Source organism: Rattus norvegicus, chromosome 20, assembly GCF_036323735.1.
Source record: "Rattus norvegicus strain BN/NHsdMcwi chromosome 20, GRCr8, whole genome shotgun sequence".
In the NCBI taxonomy this organism is placed as follows: domain Eukaryota; kingdom Metazoa; phylum Chordata; class Mammalia; order Rodentia; family Muridae; genus Rattus; species Rattus norvegicus.
In genome coordinates, this window is record NC_086038.1 from 41,059,317 (window position 1) to 41,069,321 (window position 10,005).

At 40.7% G+C, this 10,005-nt stretch overlaps 1 pseudogene; it reads right to left on the minus strand.

Moving 5' to 3' along the window:
* Window positions 1–1,119: 1,119 nt before the first annotated feature.
* On the minus strand, window positions 1,120–9,050 carry LOC108349019 (SUMO-conjugating enzyme UBC9 pseudogene; annotated as a pseudogene).
* Window positions 9,051–10,005: the final 955 nt, after the last annotated feature.

A 10,005-nucleotide genomic window follows, 5' to 3' on the forward strand; every position in this document is an offset into this window, starting at 1 on the left:
CAAGCAGAGTATGTGGGCCGTAGTGCCTCAGGTCTTCCTGTGCTGAGGCTGATCTTCTTGGCCGTTGAATGCAGGAGTTATTTGCTCAAGTGCTCTAGAGGAAGGACCCGCTCTTTCCCTGGTCTGGTGTCATGGTTGCCTCTTTCAGGTACAAGGGCAGGGCATCGAAAGGCATGAAGCTAGCATGGAGCCCACTGTACAGCTGAAAGGCAGGGAGATCAATGCAGGACACTTTGTCCTTGGCTCTCACCTGGCATCAGCCTTGGTCTAGATTAACCAGTCTTTCATTTTGCTGATACAAGGCTGGATACAGATTCCAACTTCATGAGGATCTCAATGCTGCCTGGTACCTTAAGGCCCAAAGGTCCAGGTGAGGAGAACAGAACACATCTCTGTCCACAGTCCTATTTACAAAGAACCAGGTAGAGAAGGAGCTGCATGGGGCCTGGGCATATCCTTAGCAGAAACTGTGAGACCTCCTAGGTGCTGGTCCTGGGGCTCAGCTTAGGTGCCTAGCAAGGACTGCAGCCATGTATCGAGGGCCAGACATACTGAGATACCTCCTCACATTAGATAATAATGCAACAAAAGCCTTTATGTAAACAGTTTATTTACTCTAAACAGTAACACAGACAAGGTGTCATATAAATACAAAGGAAGTGGTGCAGAATGGAGATGCTGGCCAACATTGGATCTGAAGCTCATAAGCAACAGCCCAGGTCTCTGAGAAGGACGAGGGTAGAGATGGAGGGACAGTGTGGTTCTGTCATACAGTCAGCTGGAGAAGAGCTCTGAGCAGTGGGAAGCACGCATGCATCCGAGCACGACACAAAGAAACTAGCTCCTGGGGGCTTACCAAGTACAAAAGTTTATCATTTTACAGCAGTTGAAATACTGACATCAATATAAAAATAAAAGCAAGTTTTACTCAATAATCAAAATTACAAAAGACCGAATATGCCAGTGGCACAAATGGAAAATGGCACAAATGGAAAATAGCGCCGACTCAATCCTCCCAGGAAAATAGTAACTGTACAGAGTGACTTAGATATGCAAAATGTTGTAAACAAATTCTTGCCAAGCTAATCCCTTCCTCCTCATGGAGCCCGGGGCCACTGCTTATAATGGGGCAAACTTCTTTGCTTGTGCTCGAACCCTTTTCTCATATTCCACTCTGTTTTGGCAGTAAATTGTACAGGTCTCTGCTTGAGCTGGGTCATTTTAGAAGTTCTTGTATTCCTAATAAGATCTATTTGATCGTAATAGATGACCTCAGTTTTGTCTTCCTCCAGCATGGACAGGTACACTGTGCCAGAAAGATGCACGTTTAGATGGAACAGGGGTGGCTCAAATTTACATTTTGGAGGTGAGGACAGATAGTCATCTTTGAAAAGCAGCTGTAGCTTAAACAAGCCTCCTTCCCTCAGAGTCTCCTTCTTTCCAGGGATAGTGACTCCAAGATCATTAGGTTCATCATGCCATCACTGTTCTTTGTTGGGACAGCCACAAAGCCAAAAGGGTAGTCCTTCCTTCAAGCTTTACTCTCCTGCTCAAGTCCGCTGAGGGCAATCCCTACATATTCAAAGTCTCTGTGCAACCAGGGCCCGGACCTTCGCAGAGTGGGAACTTCGCAGCGGCCGGACCTTCACAGCAGCCGGACCTTCTCGGCAGCAGACCTTCACAGAGGCAGAAGAGGCAGAACTCCTTTGTCTCAGGGCCCAAGTATATGTCAAAGCTCTAACGTATGTGACAATTGAGTTTCTTGCAAAAGATTTGGGGTTATATATTAGATTAAAAGACAAAGTCATGTTAATCTGTGAAAACAAAGATAGTCAAACTTTCATTTCAGTGAAGAAATTAGTCTCTGGGTCACCTTGGCAGGTGTTAAAAAAAAGAGAGAGATTTGTTTATTAATCCCATAGCAGACTGACCTTTAAAGACTTTTGTTCTCCATATGGCGATCTAATATAAATGTCCAACAGAGGGGAAATTATCTTTGAAGTTGGAACTGAAAATTCTGTGTCTTGAAAATGTATAAAAGAATGTTGTTTAAGGAACAAAATGATGTGCTGTGAATGAAAAAGAGTCTATGAATTCTCTGCAAATTATCATGCATAAATACTAATGTACTTTTCTGTTGAATTTTACCCATCTTACTTGAAAAATAAAACATATTGTATCCATTGTGGTATTCATGGTCATTCACATGGAAGCCTGTGTCTGTCACTGGCAGCTTCCCTCACATCGTTTCTCTTATATTGTGTACAACAGTACACTCCTTTTACCTGTGAGTTTCTGCGCTCTTTGCATCTACATCATTAGTAGTACTCCATGGACATTCTTTCCTCTTTATGTTTTCTTGGGAAATATATTTGTACTGGATGAAAATTAAGGGGTTAAAGATAAGAGGTGTAGAAGAGAGCGAAGATTCCCATGAGGGGCCAGTAAATATCTTCAACAAAATTATGGAAGAAAACTTCCCTAACCTAAAGAGAGAGATGATCATGAATATACAAGAAGCCTACAGAACTCCTAATAGATTGGACCAGTAAAGAAATTCCACCTGTCACATGATAGTCACAACCTCAAATGCACTAAACATAGAAAGAATAGTGAAAGACCAAAGGGAAAAAGGTCAAGTTACATATATAGGCAGACCTATCAGTATTACACCAGACTTCTCAACAAAGTCTCTAAAAGTCAGAAGATCCTAAACAGATGTCATGAGACACTAAGAAAACAAAAATCAACACCACTTCATGATAAAAGTATTAGAATGATCAGGAATTCAAGGCCCATACCTAAACTTAGTAAAAGCAATATATAAAAAACTAGTACCCAACATCAAGCTGAATGGAGAGAAACTTGAAGCAATCCCACTAAAATCAGGGACTAGACAAGGCTGCCCACTTTCTCCCTAACTATTCAACATAGTTGTTGAAGTCCAGCCAGAGCAAATAAACAACAAAAAGGTTGAAGGAATACAAATTCGAAAAGTAGTCAACATATCACTATATGCAGATGATATGATAGTATACTTAAGTGACCACAAATGTTCCACCTGAGAACTCCTACAGATGATAAACAACTTCAGCAAATTAACTCAAATAAATCAGTAGCCTTCCTCTACTCAAATAATAAACAGGCTGAGAAAGAAATTAGGGAAATTACACCCTTCACCATTGTCACAAACAATATAAAATACCTTGGTGTGACCTAATCAAGCAAGTAAAAGATCTGTATAACAAGAACTTCAAGTCTGTGAAGAATGAAATTTAAGATCTCAGAAACTGGAAAGATCTCCATGCTTATGGATTGGGAGAATTAATATATTAAAAATAGCCATCTTGAAAAAGAGAATCTACAGATTCAACGCAATCTCCATCAAAATTTCTAAGTCATTTCACAGAGATAAAGGATAAAAGGAACAATTTGCAAGTAAATCTGTAATAACAAAAAACATAGGATGCTGAAAACTCTCCTTATGAATAAAAAATTCTGGGGGAATCAACATCCCTAACCTTCAGCAGTATTACAGAGCAATAGTGATAAAACTGTATGGTATTGGTACAAAGACAGGCAGATAGATCAATGGAATAGAATTGAATACCCAAGAATGAACCCATATACCTACACTCACTAGATTTTTGACAAAGAACCTAAAACCATCCAGTGGAAAAAATCCAGCAATTTCAATAAATGGTGCTATTTCAACTGGTGATCAGCATATAGAAGAATGCAAATAGATCAATTCTTCTCTCCTTGTACAAAGGTCAAGTAAGTCCATGTGCATACAGGACCTCCACATAAAACCAGATACACTGGCATTAATAGAAGTGGAAGTGGGTAAGAATCTTGAACACATGACACAGGGTAAAATTTCCTGAACAGGACACCGATGACATGTGCTTTAAGATCATGAATTGACAAATGGGACCTCATAAAATTGCAAAGTTTCTGTAAGACAAAGAACACCGTCATTAGGACAAAATGGCAACCAACAGACTGGGAAAAGATCTTTACCAATCCTACACCTGATAGAGGGCTAATATCCAATATATACAAAGAACTCAAGAAGTTAGATTTCAAAGAATCAAATAACCCTATCAAAAAATTGGCTACACAGCCCAATAAAGAATTCTGAACTGAAGAATATGGAATGACTGGGAAGCACCTAAAGAAATGTTCAATCCTTATTCATTAGGGAAATGCAAATCCAAAGAACTCTGAGATTCTACCTCACACCAGTCAGAATGGCTAAGATCAAAAATTCAGATGAAAGCAGATGCTGGTGAGGATGTGGAGAAAGAGGAACACTCTTCCATTGTTGGTGGGATTGCAAGCTTGTACAACCACCATGGATATGAGTCTGGATGTTCCTCAGAAAATTGTTCATTAATCTACCTGAGGACCCAGGTATACCACTCCTGGACATATGCCCAAAAGATGGTCCAACATGCAACAAGGACACATGCTCCATTATGTTCATAGAAGCCTTATTTATAAAAGCCAGAAGCTGGAAAACCCAGATGTTCTTCAACAGAAAAATGGGTACAGAAAATGTGGTACATCTACACAACTGAGTACTACTCATCTATTAGAAACAGGGACTTCATGAAGTTCTTAGGCAAATGGATGGACCTAGAAAATATCATCCTGAGTGAAGTAAGCCAGTCACAATAAACACACAGAGTATGCAGTCACTGATAAGTGGATATAAGTCCAAACTCTAGGAATACCCAAGATACAATTCACAAACCACGTGAAGCACAAGAAGGAAGACCAAAATTTGGATGCTTCAGATCTTCTTAGAAGGGTGAACAAAAATATTCACAGGAGGAAATATCTAGACAAAATTTGGAGCAGAGACTGAAAGAAAGGTCATCCCAATGCTGTGCTACCTGTCCATTCCGCATGCAGCCACCAAACCCAGACAATATTGTGGATGCCAAGAAGTGCATGCTGACAGGAGTCTGATATAGCTGTCTCCTGAGAGGCTCTGCCAGAGCCAGACAAATACAGAGGTAGATGCTCACAGCCAACCATTGAAATGAGAATGGGGTCCCCAGTGGAGGATTTAGAGGAAGGAATGAAGGAGCCAAAGGGATTTTCAACCCCATAAGAAAAGCAAAATCAACTAACAAGATATCCCCCCCCCCACATCTTCCAAGGACTAAACCACCATGCCAAGAGTACATAGGAATAGACCTATGGTTCTAGCCACATTGGTAGAAGTGGATGGCCTTGTTGGGCATCAATGAGAGGAGAAGCCCTTGATCCTGCCAAGGCTTGATACCCTAGTGAAGGGGAATGTTAGGGCATAGAGGTAGGAGGGAGTGTGCGGGTGGGTGAAGGAGCACCCTCATAGAAGCAGGGCGAAGGGGAATTTCATAGCGTTTCTGGAAGGGAAGCCCAGGAAAAGGATAACATTTAAAATGTAATTAAAAAATATCCAATAAAAGAAAATAATAAATTATGCATTAATTATGAAAAAAGAATATTTACATTGGACTAGCCCAAGGCTGAAGATGAATATAGTCAAAGAATGTATTATATTCCTTGTATCTTGGCCATTCTTATAAACCCCTAGATACAATGAACTGGGGACTTTGTTTACTGCCTTGTTTTTTCCTCAATTGCTTTGCCTTTGTTTTGTTTGTTTCTTGACTGCTTTGTTTTTGTTTTGTTTGTTCCTTGACTTCTTTGTCTGTGATTTGTTTGTCCCTTGACTACTTTGTCTTTGACCTAGAACTGACCCTATTCTTTGCATATGCCTAGAGTTATGGTATAAATGCAGGCTGGAAAAAAGTAAACGTGCTTCAACTCTGGCTGGAGCCATGTTTATTATATACTGTACACTGTAGCTGTTCAGACACACCAGAAGAGGGCATCAGATCCCATTACAGATGGTTGTGAGCCACCATGTTGTTGCTGGGGTTTGAACTCGGGACCTCTGGAAGAGCAGTCAGTGCTCTTAACCACTGAGCCATCTCTCCAACCCCTGGAGCCATGTTTAAAAAGAAAAAAAAAAACAAACAAAACAGAACAGAACAAAAAGAAAGAAAGAAAGAAAGAAGACAGGTGACCTTACTTTATATGCCTTGTGTTCCCCAACTTGCTTTAGAGCAGTGGTTCTCAACTTTCCTGTCACTGTGGTCCTTTCTTCATGTTGTGGTGATCCCCAACCATAATATTATTTTCATTGCTACTTCATGACTGTAATTTTGCTAGTTATGAAACAATGTAAATATCTATGTTCTGATGACTTTAGGGGCACCCTGTGAAAGGGTTGTGTGACCCCCAAAAAGGTTGCAACCTATATGTCGAGGGCCACTGTTTTAGAGATGTTCTTCTGAGCCAGGTAGCCTAGCAGCTCTTCATGACAAATATGACTTTCAAGAACTTATGTCTCCTGCTAACCAGAAGGATCTTATCACTTTCCGTAACTGTCAGCTGAGATGTTTCTATTTTGTATCCTTGCTTCCAACTCATTAACTCAGCAATGAAGAATTCAGGCCCATTAAAGCAGTACTACCAATATCTACATCAGCTTTCAAGCCCAATTTCTTTCTGTGGAGGGAAAACAATAAACTTGTGGAATGTTTTTATTTTGTGGGCACAGAATCTTGATATTGCCTTCTTTGTGTGGTTGAAGATGCCTCTCTATTTTTCCAGCCATGCCTTCTTTGTGTGGTTGAAGATGCCTCTCTATTTTTCCAGCCAAACAGTCAATGCCTCCTTGAATTTGTAGATATGAAGATAAATAATGAGGACTTCATTATAATGAGCTACAATTTTAAGTGTACTGTAAATATTGCAGAATACCTCCCACATGAAATAGAATGCAATCAGAGGAATGAACATGTACCTGACACTGCAGTTCTAGACTTCACCCTTACGCCAAAGTGACCTGTGTCCAGTAGCACAGAAGAGATGCGGAACTGTCCTGAGTCACCTCTGTCATGTGTGCCCCAGGAACTGTGTGGAGGTCAGGGGACAACTTGTGAGAGTCCATTCTCCCTTTTTACCAGGATTGAAGTCACATTATCAAGCTTGGGTTCAATGTCAGACACCTTCTGAGCCAATGCTATTATAAGCCTCAAAATTACCCATTTTCTGATAAGTCTGAAGAGATGTTATTGATTAAGCTAACACTGCTATCCTTACCATTGGGCCCCCTAGGCCACTAGATGTGGTAATTCATCTATCATGGATTGAACACATAACAAATGCATAGGGTTCTAAGGCATTGTGATTCCTGTCAAGAACGATTCCACCTGTCTTTTGATGAGGGAGACATTACTCTTGCCCTTGGAAAATTAAATACATGAGACCTTTACCTCCAAAAAAAGCTATTGTCACATACCTCTGTTGACACTTTTTAGGTTACAGCATTGCCATGCCAATCCAACTGATCAAACCCAGCCAGACTGGCTCTAGCAATCAAATTACATTATTCTTTTCTGTATCTTCTATCACTATTAATCAGAAAATAGCATGCATTTTATTGGAAAGGTCACCCAACAAGGAGCCAGAGGTCAAGCTACTTGATGGACATTCTATACACCCTCCTGTGTAGGCATTAGAGATTTCAGAGTACAGAAACCAGCCCCCTCAAATATCAAAAAACTTCTGGCTCAAAAAGTGTGCCATAAGATGGTTCACAAAACTGGAGTGACTGCGGAACATGTCACACAAAACATCTCATCCTGGACAATGTACCTGATGGATGTGTTGAGGAGCTATGGAAATCCATTCTGTAACTTCAGTAGTCTACCCACCCCATGCCTCAGGATGATGACTATTTCTCTCTTCTAACAGAATCCAGATCAGTTTTACTGGTACATTGCCCTGGTCAGTCAACTGGGAGGCTTCCATATATGAACTGAACTCAGCTTCTTAGATTCTCAGTCTGAGATCATAACTGCAACTATTTGGCTGGGACGCAGCTCTTAGGTCCCATGGAAGCCAGATGGATAACTTATCTCAGTAAGTATATTTTCAAAAGAAAGAAACAAACAAAACCACCCTTTCCACTTGCCTTTGATCTTTCTAGACAAAATGTTAGGGAGTAGCTAGGAAAAAAAAATGTGCTGTATAGCTATAGGAATGAGACATGATAACTTCATGACTACTGAGAGAAAGCAATAATCCTGATATGCATTCCATGATGTGGGAATAAGAGCAATAATCAATGCTATAGTGTGCCAAAGAAATCATATGGTCAAGCTGGCATGAGCAGTACAGAGTGCATACAATAATCTGACGCTTTAGCGTGTTTTTCATTTACATCCATAAACTATAAATAAGAGACTCATTGAGACGTTGCTGGTCTGATATCACAGGGAATGAACACAACAGTCTTCACACCTGGACTGCACACTTGGTTTCATCTGATGATACAAACTTACCTTTATCTGACTCTTTGATGGCTTTGACATGTGCTCCATCAGCAGAGTGGGGTGTAACCATTCGACAATACGGCCGGTACGGCTTAACCAAATCTACACGATGCAGATGAGCACCAAGTTTAGCAACAAATCCTGAACTAGAGTAGCCTGTGCATTTTTATAATTATTATATTTAGGCGAGTGAATGACAGTCCCAGTGGGACATCCCTCGACTGGGAAATGGGGCTGGTTCCTTTTCTTGTCCACATAAGGCCACCTATAATTATTGTCAATGACCTCTGTGATAGCTAACCTTAGTTGTCAACTTGGCATAGCTGGGAAAAGACCTCAACTGAGGCCTCCGTTAGATTGATCTGTAGGCAAGTTGGTAGCATTTTTCTTCATTAATGATTGGCGTGGCAGGTCCCAGCCCACTATGGGTGGTGTGACTCCTGAGTAGGTGGTCTTGGTTGGTACAAGAAAGGCAGGGAAACATTAGGCTGGGTACAGGCTAGTTAACAGCATCCCTCCATGGTCTCTCCTTTAGTTCGTGCCTCCAGGTTCCTGCCTCAAGCTCTTGTTCCAACTTCTTTCAATGCACGGTGACATGGAAGTAGAAGCCACAAAGAACCTTTCTTCTCCTAAGATGTTTTTGGTCATGGTGTTTATCCCAGCAACAGAAAAATCAAACCATTGTAATGCCAAAGATCAGCAGATTAGTTTAAATTCCCATATCCAGATCATAATGAATAATAGCAACTTTAGACTGTATCTTACCCAGATAGGAAAAAGTATCCACTATCGCTCCCTGGACTTTTTCGAGTTATTAGAGTTGCCAAGAAACTGGAATACTTGTAGAAGACCTAAAGCAACCTGTGTCTGCAGAAACCTTAGTCCTATATCAGATGAGACATATAAGATAGAACTAGTCCCCGACATCTCTCTGTCCAACTAGTGAGCAGGATCAATGGAGTTACATTTCTTAGGCAAAATTTGACAGAAAGCAAGGGATTAATTACCGGGACAACTAGTACGGGGATCTTTGAGATTCCTGAGGATGCACCAAATGCAGTTGTGTTCTCTCTGCCTAGACCATCTCTCCAAGGAGCATGTCTGAGGTAAGAAACCTCTCTGACTAAAAGAGTAGTCTTTTTTTTTCTTTTTTCTTTTTTTTTTGGAGCTGGGGACCGAACCCAGGGCCTTGCGCTTGCTAGGCAAGCGCTCTACCACTGAGCTAAATCCCCAACCCCAAGAGTAGTCTTACTTACCATTTACTATCCTCAGTATGTTGAGAGAATATCGTATGCATTGTATGGATGCCTCATCTATCAATTTAAAATAAACCTATGGCCTATAGGAAAGCATAGAATAGAAGGCAGGACATCATGGAGGAGAAGAATTCTGGGACAGAGCCAGGTGCAGGAGATCTTCCTGGGATGATGTAACAAGATGGACATATGGAAGCCATGTGGCAGAATGTAGATTAAAGTACATTGGATAATTTAAATTATGATATAAAAATGAGGCTAAAAATTTGCAACACTCACCTTACTATACCAGTTTAAAAGCTACATATTAATTTAAGTCTTCTGACTTAGATTTTCCTTAATGCACT